Raw genomic sequence first — 17,555 nt, 5'->3', positions numbered from 1 at the left:
TTTAGAGCGTGGTGCTAATAACGCCAAGGTCGTGGGTTCGATCCCCGTACTGGCCATGAGGTACATTTTGATTGTCAAGATCATGAGTCACTTGCATGTGTATGGTCAAGTGTGCCACATAATTAAAATTATTGACTTGCCGAAATAGCTCAGTTGGGAGAGCGTTAGACTGAAGATCTAAAGTTCCCTGTTTCGATCCTGGGTTTCGGCATAAGTTGTTGTTCTGTCTTTGGCTTCAAGGAAACTTCCCACAGCTTTGTTTGTGGGCATCAATTGTGTGTGCCTACAGCTCCTCTGAAAGTTAGTCATGTCATTCTTTTACATCCGACATTGTGACATCAGTGTTACATGAAAGTTGCTACATGACAGTAGGTTGTTGATAGACAAAGCTGCATGAAGTGTGAACTGGAACGTTCTTGGATCCACAACAAAATGTGTTATTTTGGAGAAAGTGGGCATCGATCCCACTACCTCTCGCATGCTAAGCAAGCACTCTACCATTTGAGCTAATTCCCCAACCTTGTTGATTTGCCACAAGGAGCAACCAAGAGGGTCTAGTCTTGTCAGGCTATACTGTTGGTGGACTTGTTAGTTATTGCGCCAGCACTGGCCGAGGCTCTGTGCATCCTAAAAATGTTGCTTGTTAGCAAGTGGCCGGTTAGCTCAGTTGTTTAGAGCGTGGTGCTAATAACGCCAAGGTCGTGGGTTCGATCCCCGTACTGGCCATGAGGTACATTTTGATTGTCAAGATCATGAGTCACTTGCATGTGTATGGTCAAGTGTGCCACATAATTAAAATTATTGACTTGCCGAAATAGCTCAGTTGGGAGAGCGTTAGACTGAAGATCTAAAGTTCCCTGTTTCGATCCTGGGTTTCGGCATAAGTTGTTGTTCTGTCTTTGGCTTCAAGGAAACTTCCCACAGCTTTGTTTGTGGGCATCAATTGTGTGTGCCTACAGCTCCTCTGAAAGTTAGTCATGTCATTCTTTTACATCCGACATTGTGACATCAGTGTTACATGAAAGTTGCTACATGACAGTAGGTTGTTGTTAGACAAAGCTGCATGAAGTGTGAACTGGAACGTTCTTGGATCCACAACAAAATGTGTTATTTGGGAGAATGTGGGCATCGATCCCACTACCTCTCGCATGCTAAGCAAGCACTCTACCATTTGAGCTAATTCCCCATCCTTGTTGATTTGCCACAAGGAGCAACCAAGAGGGTCTAGTCTTGTCAGGCTATACTGTTGGTGGACTTGTCAGTTTTTGCGCCAGCACTGGCCGAGGCTCTGTCCATCCTAAAAATTTCGCTCCGTAGCAAGTGGCCGGTTAGCTCAGTTGTTTAGAGCGTGGTGCTAATAACGCCAAGGTCGTGGGTTTGATCCCCGTACTGGCCATGAGGTACACTTAGATTGTCAAAATCATGAGTCACTTGCATGTGTATGGTCAAGTGTGCCACATAATTAATATTAGTGACTTGCCGAAATAGCTCAGTTGGGAGAGCGTTAGACTGAAGATCTAAAGGTCCCTGGTTCGATCCCGGGTTTCGGCATTAGTTGTCGTTCTATCTTTATCTTTGGCTTCAAGGAAACTTCCCACAGCTTTGTTTGTGGGCATCAATTGTGTGTGCCTACAGCTCCTCTGAAAGTTAGTCATGTCATTCTTTTACATCCGACATTGTGACATCAGTGTTACATGAAAGTTGCTACATGACAGTAGGTTGTTGTTAGACAAAGCTGCATGAAGTGTGAACTGGAACGTTCTTGGATCCACAACAAAATGTGTTATTTTGGAGAATGTGGGCATCGATCCCACTACCTCTCGCATGCTAAGCAAGCACTCTACCATTTGAGCTAATTCCCCATCCTTGTTGATTTGCCACAAGGAGCAACCAAGAGGGTCTAGTCTTGTCAGGCTATACTGTTGGTGGACTTGTCAGTTTTTGCGCCAGCACTGGCCGAGGCTCTGTCCATCCTAAAAATTTCGCTCCGTAGCAAGTGGCCGGTTAGCTCAGTTGTTTAGAGCGTGGTGCTAATAACGCCAAGGTCGTGGGTTCGATCCCCGTACTGGCCATGAGGTACATTTTGATTGTCAAGATAATGAGTCACTTGCATGTGTATGGTCAAGTGTGCCACATAATTAAAATTATTGACTTGCCGAAATAGCTCAGTTGGGAGAGCGTTAGACTGAAGATCTAAAGTTCCCTGTTTCGATCCTGGGTTTCGGCATAAGTTGTTGTTCTGTCTTTGGCTTCAAGGAAACTTCCCACAGCTTTGTTTGTGGGCATCAATTGTGTGTGCCTACAGCTCCTCTGAAAGTTAGTCATGTCTTTCTTTTACATCCGACATTGTGACATCAGTGTTACATGAAAGTTGCTACATGACAGTAGGTTGTTGATAGACAAAGCTGCATGAAGTGTGAACTGGAACGTTCTTGGATCCACAACAAAATGTGTTATTTTGGAGAATGTGGGCATCGATCCCACTACCTCTCGCATGCTAAGCAAGCACTCTACCATTTGAGCTAATTCCCCATCCTTGTTGATTTGCCACAAGGAGCAACCAAGAGGGTCTAGTCTTGTCAGGCTATACTGTTGGTGGACTTGTTAGTTATTGCGCCAGCACTGGCCGAGGCTCTGTGCATCCTAAAAATGTTGCTCCTTAGCAAGTGGCCGGTTAGCTCAGTTGGTTACAGCGTGGTGCTAATAACGCCAAGGTCGTGGGTTCGATCCCCGTACTGGCCATGAGGTACATTTTGATTGTCAAAATCATGAGTCACTTGCATGTGTATGGTCAAGTGTGCCACATAATTATTATTAGGGACTTGCTGCAATAGCTCAGTTGGGAGAGCGTTAGACTGAAGATTTAAATGTACCTGGTTCGATCCTGGGTTTCGGCATTAGTTGTCATTCTATCTTTATCCTCAGCTTTGGCTTCAAGGAAACTTCCCACAGCTTTGTTTGTGGGCATCAATTGTGTGTGCCTACAGCTCCTCTGAAAGTTAGTCATGTCATTCTTTTACATCCGACATTGTGACATCAGTGTTACATGAAAGTTGCTACATGACAGTAGGTTGTTGATAGACAAAGCTGCATGAAGTGTGAACTGGAACGTTCTTGGATCCACAACAAAATGTGTTATTTTGGAGAATGTGGGCATCGATCCCACTACCTCTCGCATGCTAAGCAAGCACTCTACCATTTGAGCTAATTCCCCAACCTTGTTGATTTGCCACAAGGAGCAACCAAGAGGGTCTAGTCTTGTCAGGCTATACTGTTGGTGGACTTGTTAGTTATTGCGCCAGCACTGGCCGAGGCTCTGTCCATCCTAAAAATTTCGCTCCGTAGCAAGTGGCCGGTTAGCTCAGTTGTTTAGAGCGTGGTGCTAATAACGCCAAGGTCGTGGGTTTGATCCCCGTACTGGCCATGAGGTACACTTAGATTGTCAAAATCATGAGTCACTTGCATGTGTATGGTCAAGTGTGCCACATAATTAATATTAGTGACTTGCCGAAATAGCTCAGTTGGGAGAGCGTTAGACTGAAGATCTAAAGGTCCCTGGTTCGATCCCGGGTTTCGGCATCAGTTGTCGTTCTATCTTTGGCTTCAAGGAAACTTCCCACAGCTTTGTTTGTGGGCATCAATTGTGTGTGCCTACAGCTCCTCTGAAAGTTAGTCATGTCATTCCTTTACATCCGACATTGTGACATCAGTGTTACATGAAAGTTGCTACAGGACAGTAGGTTGTTGATAGACAAAGCTGCATGAAGTGTGAACTGGAACGTTCTTGGATCCACAACAAAATGTGTTATTTTGGAGAATGTGGGCATCGATCCCACTACCTCTCGCATGCTAAGCAAGCACTCTACCATTTGAGCTAATTCCCCAACCTTGTTGATTTGCCACAAGGAGCAACCAAGAGGGTCTAGTCTTGTCAGGCTATACTGTTGGTGGACTTGTTAGTTATTGCGCCAGCACTGGCCGAGGCTCTGTGCATCCTAAAAATGTTGCTCCTTAGCAAGTGGCCGGTTAGCTCAGTTGTTTAGAGCGTGGTGCTAATAACGCCAAGGTCGTGGGTTCGATCCCCGTACTGGCCATGAGGTACATTTTGATTGTCAAGATCATGAGTCACTTGCATGTGTATGGTCAAGTGTGCCACATAATTAAAATTATTGACTTGCCGAAATAGCTCAGTTGGGAGAGCGTTAGACTGAAGATCTAAAGTTCCCTGTTTCGATCCTGGGTTTCGGCATAAGTTGTTGTTCTGTCTTTGGCTTCAAGGAAACTTCCCACAGCTTTGTTTGTGGGCATCAATTGTGTGTGCCTACAGCTCCTCTGAAAGTTAGTCATGTCATTCTTTTACATCCGACATTGTGACATCAGTGTTACATGAAAGTTGCTACATGACAGTAGGTTGTTGATAGACAAAGCTGCATGAAGTGTGAACTGGAACGTTCTTGGATCCACAACAAAATGTGTTATTTTGGAGAAAGTGGGCATCGATCCCACTACCTCTCGCATGCTAAGCAAGCACTCTACCATTTGAGCTAATTCCCCAACCTTGTTGATTTGCCACAAGGAGCAACCAAGAGGGTCTAGTCTTGTCAGGCTATACTGTTGGTGGACTTGTTAGTTATTGCGCCAGCACTGGCCGAGGCTCTGTGCATCCTAAAAATGTTGCTTGTTAGCAAGTGGCCGGTTAGCTCAGTTGTTTAGAGCGTGGTGCTAATAACGCCAAGGTCGTGGGTTCGATCCCCGTACTGGCCATGAGGTACATTTTGATTGTCAAGATCATGAGTCACTTGCATGTGTATGGTCAAGTGTGCCACATAATTAAAATTATTGACTTGCCGAAATAGCTCAGTTGGGAGAGCGTTAGACTGAAGATCTAAAGTTCCCTGTTTCGATCCTGGGTTTCGGCATAAGTTGTTGTTCTGTCTTTGGCTTCAAGGAAACTTCCCACAGCTTTGTTTGTGGGCATCAATTGTGTGTGCCTACAGCTCCTCTGAAAGTTAGTCATGTCATTCTTTTACATCCGACATTGTGACATCAGTGTTACATGAAAGTTGCTACATGACAGTAGGTTGTTGTTAGACAAAGCTGCATGAAGTGTGAACTGGAACGTTCTTGGATCCACAACAAAATGTGTTATTTGGGAGAATGTGGGCATCGATCCCACTACCTCTCGCATGCTAAGCAAGCACTCTACCATTTGAGCTAATTCCCCATCCTTGTTGATTTGCCACAAGGAGCAACCAAGAGGGTCTAGTCTTGTCAGGCTATACTGTTGGTGGACTTGTCAGTTTTTGCGCCAGCACTGGCCGAGGCTCTGTCCATCCTAAAAATTTCGCTCCGTAGCAAGTGGCCGGTTAGCTCAGTTGTTTAGAGCGTGGTGCTAATAACGCCAAGGTCGTGGGTTTGATCCCCGTACTGGCCATGAGGTACACTTAGATTGTCAAAATCATGAGTCACTTGCATGTGTATGGTCAAGTGTGCCACATAATTAATATTAGTGACTTGCCGAAATAGCTCAGTTGGGAGAGCGTTAGACTGAAGATCTAAAGGTCCCTGGTTCGATCCCGGGTTTCGGCATTAGTTGTCGTTCTATCTTTATCTTTGGCTTCAAGGAAACTTCCCACAGCTTTGTTTGTGGGCATCAATTGTGTGTGCCTACAGCTCCTCTGAAAGTTAGTCATGTCATTCTTTTACATCCGACATTGTGACATCAGTGTTACATGAAAGTTGCTACATGACAGTAGGTTGTTGTTAGACAAAGCTGCATGAAGTGTGAACTGGAACGTTCTTGGATCCACAACAAAATGTGTTATTTTGGAGAATGTGGGCATCGATCCCACTACCTCTCGCATGCTAAGCAAGCACTCTACCATTTGAGCTAATTCCCCATCCTTGTTGATTTGCCACAAGGAGCAACCAAGAGGGTCTAGTCTTGTCAGGCTATACTGTTGGTGGACTTGTCAGTTTTTGCGCCAGCACTGGCCGAGGCTCTGTCCATCCTAAAAATTTCGCTCCGTAGCAAGTGGCCGGTTAGCTCAGTTGTTTAGAGCGTGGTGCTAATAACGCCAAGGTCGTGGGTTCGATCCCCGTACTGGCCATGAGGTACATTTTGATTGTCAAGATAATGAGTCACTTGCATGTGTATGGTCAAGTGTGCCACATAATTAAAATTATTGACTTGCCGAAATAGCTCAGTTGGGAGAGCGTTAGACTGAAGATCTAAAGTTCCCTGTTTCGATCCTGGGTTTCGGCATAAGTTGTTGTTCTGTCTTTGGCTTCAAGGAAACTTCCCACAGCTTTGTTTGTGGGCATCAATTGTGTGTGCCTACAGCTCCTCTGAAAGTTAGTCATGTCTTTCTTTTACATCCGACATTGTGACATCAGTGTTACATGAAAGTTGCTACATGACAGTAGGTTGTTGATAGACAAAGCTGCATGAAGTGTGAACTGGAACGTTCTTGGATCCACAACAAAATGTGTTATTTTGGAGAATGTGGGCATCGATCCCACTACCTCTCGCATGCTAAGCAAGCACTCTACCATTTGAGCTAATTCCCCATCCTTGTTGATTTGCCACAAGGAGCAACCAAGAGGGTCTAGTCTTGTCAGGCTATACTGTTGGTGGACTTGTTAGTTATTGCGCCAGCACTGGCCGAGGCTCTGTGCATCCTAAAAATGTTGCTCCTTAGCAAGTGGCCGGTTAGCTCAGTTGGTTACAGCGTGGTGCTAATAACGCCAAGGTCGTGGGTTCGATCCCCGTACTGGCCATGAGGTACATTTTGATTGTCAAAATCATGAGTCACTTGCATGTGTATGGTCAAGTGTGCCACATAATTATTATTAGGGACTTGCTGCAATAGCTCAGTTGGGAGAGCGTTAGACTGAAGATTTAAATGTACCTGGTTCGATCCTGGGTTTCGGCATTAGTTGTCATTCTATCTTTATCCTCAGCTTTGGCTTCAAGGAAACTTCCCACAGCTTTGTTTGTGGGCATCAATTGTGTGTGCCTACAGCTCCTCTGAAAGTTAGTCATGTCATTCTTTTACATCCGACATTGTGACATCAGTGTTACATGAAAGTTGCTACATGACAGTAGGTTGTTGATAGACAAAGCTGCATGAAGTGTGAACTGGAACGTTCTTGGATCCACAACAAAATGTGTTATTTTGGAGAATGTGGGCATCGATCCCACTACCTCTCGCATGCTAAGCAAGCACTCTACCATTTGAGCTAATTCCCCATCCTTGTTGATTTGCCACAATGAGCAACCAAGAGGGTCTAGTCTTGTCAGGCTATACTGTTGGTGGACTTGTTAGTTATTGCGCCAGCACTGGCCGAGGCTCTGTGCATCCTAAAAATTCTTCCTCCTTAGCAAGTGGCCGGTTAGCTCAGTTGGTTACAGCGTGGTGCTAATAACGCCAAGGTCGTGGGTCGATCCCCGTACTGGCCATGAGGTACATTTTGATTGTCAAAATCATGAGTCACTTGCATGTGTATGGTCAAGTGTGCCACATAATTATTATTAGGGACTTGCCGAAATAGCTCAGTTGGGAGATCGTTAGACTGAAGATTTAAATGTACCTGGTTCGATCCTGGGTTTCGGCATTAGTTGTCGTTCTATCTTTATCCTCAGCTTTGGCTTCAAGGAAACTTCCCACAGCTTTGTTTGTGGGCATCAATTGTGTGTGCCTACAGCTCCTCTGAAAGTTAGTCATGTCATTCTTTTACATCCGACATTGTGACATGAAAGTTGCTACATGACAGTAGGTTGTTGTTAGACAAAGTTGCATGAAGTGTGAACTGGAACGTTCTTGGATCCCTAACAAAATGGGTTATTTTGGAGAATGTGGGCATCGATCCCACTACCTCTCGCATGCTAAGCAAGCACTCCACCAATTGAGCTAATTCCCCATCCTTGTCGATTTGCCACAAGGAGCAACCAAGAGGGTCTAGTCTTGTCAGGCTATACTGTTGGTGGACTTGTTAGTTTTTGCGCCAGCACTGGCCGAGGCTCTGTGCATCCTAAAAATTTTGCTCCGTAGCAAGTGGCCGGTTAGCTCAGTTGGTTAGAGCGTGGTGCTAATAACGCCAACGTCGTGGGTTCGATCCCCGTACTGGCCATGAGGTACATTTTGATTGTCAAAATCATGAGTCACTTGCATGTGTATGGTCAAGTGTGCCAAATAATTAATAATAGTGACTTGCCGAAATAGCTCAGTTGGGAGAGCGTTAGACTGAAGATCTAAAGGTCCCTGGTTCGATCCCGGGTTTCGGCATTAGTTGTCGTTCTATCTTTATCTTTGGCTTCAAGGAAACTTCCCACAGCTTTGTTTGTGGGCATCAATTGTGTGTGCCTACAGCTCCTCTGAAAGTTAGTCATGTCATTCTTTTACATCCGACATTGTGACATCAGTGTTACATGAAAGTTGCTACATGACAGTAGGTTGTTGTTAGACAAAGCTGCATGAAGTGTGAACTGGAACGTTCTTGGATCCACAACAAAATGTGTTATTTTGGAGAATGTGGGCATCGATCCCACTACCTCTCGCATGCTAAGCAAGCACTCTACCATTTGAGCTAATTCCCCATCCTTGTTGATTTGCCACAAGGAGCAACCAAGAGGGTCTAGTCTTGTCAGGCTATACTGTTGGTGGACTTGTCAGTTTTTGCGCCAGCACTGGCCGAGGCTCTGTCCATCCTAAAAATTTCGCTCCGTAGCAAGTGGCCGGTTAGCTCAGTTGTTTAGAGCGTGGTGCTAATAACGCCAAGGTCGTGGGTTCGATCCCCGTACTGGCCATGAGGTACATTTTGATTGTCAAGATCATGAGTCACTTGCATGTGTATGGTCAAGTGTGCCACATAATTAAAATTATTGACTTGCCGAAATAGCTCAGTTGGGAGAGCGTTAGACTGAAGATCTAAAGTTCCCTGTTTCGATCCTGGGTTTCGGCATAAGTTGTTGTTCTGTCTTTGGCTTCAAGGAAACTTCCCACAGCTTTGTTTGTGGGCATCAATTGTGTGTGCCTACAGCTCCTCTGAAAGTTAGTCATGTCATTCTTTTACATCCGACATTGTGACATCAGTGTTACATGAAAGTTGCTACATGACAGTAGGTTGTTGTTAGACAAAGCTGCATGAAGTGTGAACTGGAACGTTCTTGGATCCACAACAAAATGTGTTATTTGGGAGAATGTGGGCATCGATCCCACTACCTCTCGCATGCTAAGCAAGCACTCTACCATTTGAGCTAATTCCCCATCCTTGTTGATTTGCCACAAGGAGCAACCAAGAGGGTCTAGTCTTGTCAGGCTATACTGTTGGTGGACTTGTCAGTTTTTGCGCCAGCACTGGCCGAGGCTCTGTCCATCCTAAAAATTTCGCTCCGTAGCAAGTGGCCGGTTAGCTCAGTTGTTTAGAGCGTGGTGCTAATAACGCCAAGGTCGTGGGTTTGATCCCCGTACTGGCCATGAGGTACACTTAGATTGTCAAAATCATGAGTCACTTGCATGTGTATGGTCAAGTGTGCCACATAATTAATATTAGTGACTTGCCGAAATAGCTCAGTTGGGAGAGCGTTAGACTGAAGATCTAAAGGTCCCTGGTTCGATCCCGGGTTTCGGCATTAGTTGTCGTTCTATCTTTATCTTTGGCTTCAAGGAAACTTCCCACAGCTTTGTTTGTGGGCATCAATTGTGTGTGCCTACAGCTCCTCTGAAAGTTAGTCATGTCATTCTTTTACATCCGACATTGTGACATCAGTGTTACATGAAAGTTGCTACATGACAGTAGGTTGTTGTTAGACAAAGCTGCATGAAGTGTGAACTGGAACGTTCTTGGATCCACAACAAAATGTGTTATTTTGGAGAATGTGGGCATCGATCCCACTACCTCTCGCATGCTAAGCAAGCACTCTACCATTTGAGCTAATTCCCCATCCTTGTTGATTTGCCACAAGGAGCAACCAAGAGGGTCTAGTCTTGTCAGGCTATACTGTTGGTGGACTTGTCAGTTTTTGCGCCAGCACTGGCCGAGGCTCTGTCCATCCTAAAAATTTCGCTCCGTAGCAAGTGGCCGGTTAGCTCAGTTGTTTAGAGCGTGGTGCTAATAACGCCAAGGTCGTGGGTTCGATCCCCGTACTGGCCATGAGGTACATTTTGATTGTCAAGATAATGAGTCACTTGCATGTGTATGGTCAAGTGTGCCACATAATTAAAATTATTGACTTGCCGAAATAGCTCAGTTGGGAGAGCGTTAGACTGAAGATCTAAAGTTCCCTGTTTCGATCCTGGGTTTCGGCATAAGTTGTTGTTCTGTCTTTGGCTTCAAGGAAACTTCCCACAGCTTTGTTTGTGGGCATCAATTGTGTGTGCCTACAGCTCCTCTGAAAGTTAGTCATGTCATTCTTTTACATCCGACATTGTGACATCAGTGTTACATGAAAGTTGCTACATGACAGTAGGTTGTTGATAGACAAAGCTGCATGAAGTGTGAACTGGAACGTTCTTGGATCCACAACAAAATGTGTTATTTTGGAGAATGTGGGCATCGATCCCACTACCTCTCGCATGCTAAGCAAGCACTCTACCATTTGAGCTAATTCCCCATCCTTGTTGATTTGCCACAATGAGCAACCAAGAGGGTCTAGTCTTGTCAGGCTATACTGTTGGTGGACTTGTTAGTTATTGCGCCAGCACTGGCCGAGGCTCTGTGCATCCTAAAAATTCTTCCTCCTTAGCAAGTGGCCGGTTAGCTCAGTTGGTTACAGCGTGGTGCTAATAACGCCAAGGTCGTGGGTCGATCCCCGTACTGGCCATGAGGTACATTTTGATTGTCAAAATCATGAGTCACTTGCATGTGTATGGTCAAGTGTGCCACATAATTATTATTAGGGACTTGCCGAAATAGCTCAGTTGGGAGATCGTTAGACTGAAGATTTAAATGTACCTGGTTCGATCCTGGGTTTCGGCATTAGTTGTCGTTCTATCTTTATCCTCAGCTTTGGCTTCAAGGAAACTTCCCACAGCTTTGTTTGTGGGCATCAATTGTGTGTGCCTACAGCTCCTCTGAAAGTTAGTCATGTCATTCTTTTACATCCGACATTGTGACATGAAAGTTGCTACATGACAGTAGGTTGTTGTTAGACAAAGTTGCATGAAGTGTGAACTGGAACGTTCTTGGATCCCTAACAAAATGGGTTATTTTGGAGAATGTGGGCATCGATCCCACTACCTCTCGCATGCTAAGCAAGCACTCCACCAATTGAGCTAATTCCCCATCCTTGTCGATTTGCCACAAGGAGCAACCAAGAGGGTCTAGTCTTGTCAGGCTATACTGTTGGTGGACTTGTTAGTTTTTGCGCCAGCACTGGCCGAGGCTCTGTGCATCCTAAAAATTTTGCTCCGTAGCAAGTGGCCGGTTAGCTCAGTTGGTTAGAGCGTGGTGCTAATAACGCCAACGTCGTGGGTTCGATCCCCGTACTGGCCATGAGGTACATTTTGATTGTCAAAATCATGAGTCACTTGCATGTGTATGGTCAAGTGTGCCAAATAATTAATAATAGTGACTTGCCGAAATAGCTCAGTTGGGAGAGCGTTAGACTGAAGATCTAAAGGTCCCTGGTTCGATCCCGGGTTTCGGCATTAGTTGTCGTTCTATCTTTATCTTTGGCTTCAAGGAAACTTCCCACAGCTTTGTTTGTGGGCATCAATTGTGTGTGCCTACAGCTCCTCTGAAAGTTAGTCATGTCATTCTTTTACATCCGACATTGTGACATCAGTGTTACATGAAAGTTGCTACATGACAGTAGGTTGTTGTTAGACAAAGCTGCATGAAGTGTGAACTGGAACGTTCTTGGATCCACAACAAAATGTGTTATTTTGGAGAATGTGGGCATCGATCCCACTACCTCTCGCATGCTAAGCAAGTACTCTACCATTTGAGCTAATTCCCCATCCTTGTTGATTTGCCACAAGGAGCAACCAAGAGGGTCTAGTCTTGTCAGGCTATACTGTTGGTGGACTTGTCAGTTTTTGCGCCAGCACTGGCCGAGGCTCTGTCCATCCTAAAAATTTCGCTCCGTAGCAAGTGGCCGGTTAGCTCAGTTGTTTAGAGCGTGGTGCTAATAACGCCAAGGTCGTGGGTTCGATCCCCGTACTGGCCATGAGGTACATTTTGATTGTCAAGATCATGAGTCACTTGCATGTGTATGGTCAAGTGTGCCACATAATTAAAATTATTGACTTGCCGAAATAGCTCAGTTGGGAGAGCGTTAGACTGAAGATCTAAAGTTCCCTGTTTCGATCCTGGGTTTCGGCATAAGTTGTTGTTCTGTCTTTGGCTTCAAGGAAACTTCCCACAGCTTTGTTTGTGGGCATCAATTGTGTGTGCCTACAGCTCCTCTGAAAGTTAGTCATGTCATTCTTTTACATCCGACATTGTGACATCAGTGTTACATGAAAGTTGCTACATGACAGTAGGTTGTTGTTAGACAAAGCTGCATGAAGTGTGAACTGTAACGTTCTTGGATCCACAACAAAATGTGTTATTTTGGAGAATGTGGGCATCGATCCCACTACCTCTCGCATGCTAAGCAAGCACTCTACCATTTGAGCTAATTCCCCATCCTTGTTGATTTGCCACAAGGAGCAACCAAGAGGGTCTAGTCTTGTCAGGCTATACTGTTGGTGGACTTGTCAGTTTTTGCGCCAGCACTGGCCGAGGCTCTGTCCATCCTAAAAATTTCGCTCCGTAGCAAGTGGCCGGTTAGCTCAGTTGTTTAGAGCGTGGTGCTAATAACGCCAAGGTCGTGGGTTTGATCCCCGTACTGGCCATGAGGTACATTTTGATTGTCAAAATCATGAGTCACTTGCATGTGTATGGTCAAGTGTGCCAAATAATTAATAATAGTGACTTGCCGAAATAGCTCATTTGGGAAAGCGTTAGACTGAAGATCTAAAGGTCCCTGGTTCGATCACGGGTTTCGGCATTAGTTGTCGTTCTATCTTTATCTTTGGCTTCAAGGAAACTTCCCACAGCTTTGTTTGTGGGCATCAATTGTGTGTGCCTACAGCTCCTCTGAAAGTTAGTCATGTCATTCTTTTACATCCGACATTGTGACATCAGTGTTACATGAAAGTTGCTACATGACAGTAGGTTGTTGATAGACAAAGCTGCATGAAGTGTGAACTGGAACGTTCTTGGATCCACAACAAAATGTGTTATTTTGGAGAATGTGGGCATCGATCCCACTACCTCTCGCATGCTAAGCAAGCACTCTACCATTTGAGCTAATTCCCCATCCTTGTTGATTTGCCACAATGAGCAACCAAGAGGGTCTAGTCTTGTCAGGCTATACTGTTGGTGGACTTGTTAGTTATTGCGCCAGCACTGGCCGAGGCTCTGTGCATCCTAAAAATTCTTCCTCCTTAGCAAGTGGCCGGTTAGCTCAGTTGGTTACAGCGTGGTGCTAATAACGCCAAGGTCGTGGGTCGATCCCCGTACTGGCCATGAGGTACATTTTGATTGTCAAAATCATGAGTCACTTGCATGTGTATGGTCAAGTGTGCCACATAATTATTATTAGGGACTTGCCGAAATAGCTCAGTTGGGAGATCGTTAGACTGAAGATTTAAATGTACCTGGTTCGATCCTGGGTTTCGGCATTAGTTGTCGTTCTATCTTTATCCTCAGCTTTGGCTTCAAGGAAACTTCCCACAGCTTTGTTTGTGGGCATCAATTGTGTGTGCCTACAGCTCCTCTGAAAGTTAGTCATGTCATTCTTTTACATCCGACATTGTGACATGAAAGTTGCTACATGACAGTAGGTTGTTGTTAGACAAAGTTGCATGAAGTGTGAACTGGAACGTTCTTGGATCCCTAACAAAATGGGTTATTTTGGAGAATGTGGGCATCGATCCGACTACCTCTCGCATGCTAAGCAAGCACTCTACCAATTGAGCTAATTCCCCATCCTTGTCGATTTGCCACAAGGAGCAACCAAGAGGGTCTAGTCTTGTCAGGCTATACTGTTGGTGGACTTGTTAGTTTTTGCGCCAGCACTGGCCGAGGCTCTGTGCATCCTAAAAATTTTGCTCCGTAGCAAGTGGCCGGTTAGCTCAGTTGGTTAGAGCGTGGTGCTAATAACGCCAACGTCGTGGGTTCGATCCCCGTACTGGCCATGAGGTACATTTTGATTGTCAAAATCATGAGTCACTTGCATGTGTATGGTCAAGTGTGCCAAATAATTAATAATAGTGACTTGCCGAAATAGCTCAGTTGGGAGAGCGTTAGACTGAAGATCTAAAGGTCCCTGGTTCGATCCCGGGTTTCGGCATTAGTTGTCGTTCTATCTTTATCTTTGGCTTCAAGGAAACTTCCCACAGCTTTGTTTGTGGGCATCAATTGTGTGTGCCTACAGCTCCTCTGAAAGTTAGTCATGTCATTCTTTTACATCCGACATTGTGACATCAGTGTTACATGAAAGTTGCTACATGACAGTAGGTTGTTGATAGACAAAGCTGCATGAAGTGTGAACTGGAACGTTCTTGGATCCACAACAAAATGTGTTATTTTGGAGAATGTGGGCATCGATCCCACTACCTCTCGCATGCTAAGCAAGCACTCTACCATTTGAGCTAATTCCCCATCCTTGTTGATTTGCCACAATGAGCAACCAAGAGGGTCTAGTCTTGTCAGGCTATACTGTTGGTGGACTTGTTAGTTATTGCGCCAGCACTGGCCGAGGCTCTGTGCATCCTAAAAATTCTTCCTCCTTAGCAAGTGGCCGGTTAGCTCAGTTGGTTACAGCGTGGTGCTAATAACGCCAAGGTCGTGGGTCGATCCCCGTACTGGCCATGAGGTACATTTTGATTGTCAAAATCATGAGTCACTTGCATGTGTATGGTCAAGTGTGCCACATAATTATTATTAGGGACTTGCCGAAATAGCTCAGTTGGGAGATCGTTAGACTGAAGATTTAAATGTACCTGGTTCGATCCTGGGTTTCGGCATTAGTTGTCGTTCTATCTTTATCCTCAGCTTTGGCTTCAAGGAAACTTCCCACAGCTTTGTTTGTGGGCATCAATTGTGTGTGCCTACAGCTCCTCTGAAAGTTAGTCATGTCATTCTTTTACATCCGACATTGTGACATGAAAGTTGCTACATGACAGTAGGTTGTTGTTAGACAAAGTTGCATGAAGTGTGAACTGGAACGTTCTTGGATCCCTAACAAAATGGGTTATTTTGGAGAATGTGGGCATCGATCCCACTACCTCTCGCATGCTAAGCAAGCACTCTACCAATTGAGCTAATTCCCCATCCTTGTCGATTTGCCACAAGGAGCAACCAAGAGGGTCTAGTCTTGTCAGGCTATACTGTTGGTGGACTTGTTAGTTTTTGCGCCAGCACTGGCCGAGGCTCTGTGCATCCTAAAAATTTTGCTCCGTAGCAAGTGGCCGGTTAGCTCAGTTGGTTAGAGCGTGGTGCTAATAACGCCAACGTCGTGGGTTCGATCCCCGTACTGGCCATGAGGTACATTTTGATTGTCAAAATCATGAGTCACTTGCATGTGTATGGTCAAGTGTGCCAAATAATTAATAATAGTGACTTGCCGAAATAGCTCAGTTGGGAGAGCGTTAGACTGAAGATCTAAAGGTCTCTGGTTCGATCCCGGGTTTCGGCATTAGTTGTCGTTCTATCTTTATCTTTGGCTTCAAGGAAACTTCCCACAGCTTTGTTTGTGGGCATCAATTGTGTGTGCCTACAGCTCCTCTGAAAGTTAGTCATGTCATTCTTTTACATCCGACATTGTGACATCAGTGTTACATGAAAGTTGCTACATGACAGTAGGTTGTTGTTAGACAAAGCTGCATGAAGTGTGAACTGGAACGTTCTTGGATCCACAACAAAATGTGTTATTTTGGAGAATGTGGGCATCGATCCCACTACCTCTCGCATGCTAAGCAAGCACTCTACCATTTGAGCTAATTCCCCATCCTTGTTGATTTGCCACAAGGAGCAACCAAGAGGGTCTAGTCTTGTCAGGCTATACTGTTGGTGGACTTGTCAGTTTTTGCGCCAGCACTGGCCGAGGCTCTGTCCATCCTAAAAATTTCGCTCCGTAGCAAGTGGCCGGTTAGCTCGGTTGTTTAGAGCGTGGTGCTAATAACGCCAAGGTCGTGGGTTCGATCCCCGTACTGGCCATGAGGTACATTTTGATTGTCAAGATCATGAGTCACTTGCATGTGTATGGTCAAGTGTGCCACATAATTAAAATTATTGACTTGCCGAAATAGCTCAGTTGGGAGAGCGTTAGACTGAAGATCTAAAGTTCCCTGTTTCGATCCTGGGTTTCGGCATAAGTTGTTGTTCTGTCTTTGGCTTCAAGGAAACTTCCCACAGCTTTGTTTGTGGGCATCAATTGTGTGTGCCTACAGCTCCTCTGAAAGTTAGTCATGTCATTCTTTTACATCCGACATTGTGACATCAGTGTTACATGAAAGTTGCTACATGACAGTAGGTTGTTGTTAGACAAAGCTGCATGAAGTGTGAACTGTAACGTTCTTGGATCCACAACAAAATGTGTTATTTTGGAGAATGTGGGCATCGATCCCACTACCTCTCGCATGCTAAGCAAGCACTCTACCATTTGAGCTAATTCCCCATCCTTGTTGATTTGCCACAAGGAGCAACCAAGAGGGTCTAGTCTTGTCAGGCTATACTGTTGGTGGACTTGTCAGTTTTTGCGCCAGCACTGGCCGAGGCTCTGTCCATCCTAAAAATTTCGCTCCGTAGCAAGTGGCCGGTTAGCTCAGTTGTTTAGAGCGTGGTGCTAATAACGCCAAGGTCGTGGGTTTGATCCCCGTACTGGCCATGAGGTACACTTAGATTGTCAAAATCATGAGTCACTTGCATGTGTATGGTCAAGTGTGCCACATAATTAATATTAGTGACTTGCCGAAATAGCTCAGTTGGGAGAGCGTTAGACTGAAGATCTAAAGTTCCCTGTTTCGATCCTGGGTTTCGGCATAAGTTGTTGTTCTGTCTTTGGCTTCAAGGAAACTTCCCACAGCTTTGTTTGTGGGCATCAATTGTGTGTGCCTACAGCTCCTCTGAAAGTTAGTCATGTCATTCTTTTACATCCGACATTGTGACATCAGTGTTACATGAAAGTTGCTACATGACAGTAGGTTGTTGTTAGACAAAGCTGCATGAAGTGTGAACTGGAACGTTCTTGGATCCACAACAAAATGTGTTATTTTGGAGAATGTGGGCATCGATCCCACTACCTCTCGCATGCTAAGCAAGCACTCTACCATTTGAGCTAATTCCCCATCCTTGTTGATTTGCCACAAGGAGCAACCAAGAGGGTCTAGTCTTGTCAGGCTATACTGTTGGTGGACTTGTCAGTTTTTGCGCCAGCACTGGCCGAGGCTCTGTCCATCCTAAAAATTTCGCTCCGTAGCAAGTGGCCGGTTAGCTCAGTTGTTTAGAGCGTGGTGCTAATAACGCCAAGGTCGTGGGTTCGATCCCCGTACTGGCAATGA

General features: G+C 45.1%; 13 non-coding genes across 13 annotated transcripts; 12 read left to right on the top strand and 1 right to left on the bottom strand.

The window, feature by feature from the left end:
- The first annotated feature begins 1,478 nt into the window (after positions 1 to 1,478).
- On the top strand, positions 1,479 to 1,551 carry trnaf-gaa (transfer RNA phenylalanine (anticodon GAA)). The gene has a single exon. It is a non-coding gene; the product is annotated as a tRNA-Phe (tRNA).
- A 1,955-nt stretch (positions 1,552 to 3,506) lies between these two features.
- Positions 3,507 to 3,579, top strand: trnaf-gaa (transfer RNA phenylalanine (anticodon GAA)). The gene has a single exon. It is a non-coding gene; the product is annotated as a tRNA-Phe (tRNA).
- A 1,937-nt stretch (positions 3,580 to 5,516) lies between these two features.
- On the top strand, positions 5,517 to 5,589 carry trnaf-gaa (transfer RNA phenylalanine (anticodon GAA)). Its single transcript has one exon. It is a non-coding gene; the product is annotated as a tRNA-Phe (tRNA).
- A 2,470-nt stretch (positions 5,590 to 8,059) lies between these two features.
- On the top strand, positions 8,060 to 8,133 carry trnai-aau (transfer RNA isoleucine (anticodon AAU)). Its single transcript has one exon. It is a non-coding gene; the product is annotated as a tRNA-Ile (tRNA).
- Positions 8,134 to 8,215: 82 nt separating this feature from the next.
- Positions 8,216 to 8,288, top strand: trnaf-gaa (transfer RNA phenylalanine (anticodon GAA)). The gene has a single exon. It is a non-coding gene; the product is annotated as a tRNA-Phe (tRNA).
- Positions 8,289 to 9,561: 1,273 nt separating this feature from the next.
- trnaf-gaa (transfer RNA phenylalanine (anticodon GAA)) lies at positions 9,562 to 9,634 on the top strand. Its single transcript has one exon. It is a non-coding gene; the product is annotated as a tRNA-Phe (tRNA).
- A 1,788-nt stretch (positions 9,635 to 11,422) lies between these two features.
- Positions 11,423 to 11,496, top strand: trnai-aau (transfer RNA isoleucine (anticodon AAU)). The gene has a single exon. It is a non-coding gene; the product is annotated as a tRNA-Ile (tRNA).
- An 82-nt stretch (positions 11,497 to 11,578) lies between these two features.
- Positions 11,579 to 11,651, top strand: trnaf-gaa (transfer RNA phenylalanine (anticodon GAA)). Its single transcript has one exon. It is a non-coding gene; the product is annotated as a tRNA-Phe (tRNA).
- A 2,464-nt stretch (positions 11,652 to 14,115) lies between these two features.
- Positions 14,116 to 14,189, top strand: trnai-aau (transfer RNA isoleucine (anticodon AAU)). The gene has a single exon. It is a non-coding gene; the product is annotated as a tRNA-Ile (tRNA).
- Positions 14,190 to 14,271: 82 nt separating this feature from the next.
- On the top strand, positions 14,272 to 14,344 carry trnaf-gaa (transfer RNA phenylalanine (anticodon GAA)). Its single transcript has one exon. It is a non-coding gene; the product is annotated as a tRNA-Phe (tRNA).
- A 909-nt stretch (positions 14,345 to 15,253) lies between these two features.
- On the bottom strand, positions 15,254 to 15,326 carry trnaa-agc (transfer RNA alanine (anticodon AGC)). The gene has a single exon. It is a non-coding gene; the product is annotated as a tRNA-Ala (tRNA).
- A 136-nt stretch (positions 15,327 to 15,462) lies between these two features.
- On the top strand, positions 15,463 to 15,536 carry trnai-aau (transfer RNA isoleucine (anticodon AAU)). The gene has a single exon. It is a non-coding gene; the product is annotated as a tRNA-Ile (tRNA).
- An 82-nt stretch (positions 15,537 to 15,618) lies between these two features.
- trnaf-gaa (transfer RNA phenylalanine (anticodon GAA)) lies at positions 15,619 to 15,691 on the top strand. The gene has a single exon. It is a non-coding gene; the product is annotated as a tRNA-Phe (tRNA).
- The last annotated feature ends 1,864 nt before the right edge of the window (positions 15,692 to 17,555 follow it).

This window comes from Salvelinus fontinalis, chromosome 22 (assembly GCF_029448725.1).
Source record: "Salvelinus fontinalis isolate EN_2023a chromosome 22, ASM2944872v1, whole genome shotgun sequence".
NCBI classification, from domain to species: domain Eukaryota; kingdom Metazoa; phylum Chordata; class Actinopteri; order Salmoniformes; family Salmonidae; genus Salvelinus; species Salvelinus fontinalis.
This window is presented reverse-complemented; position numbering and strand designations above follow the sequence as displayed.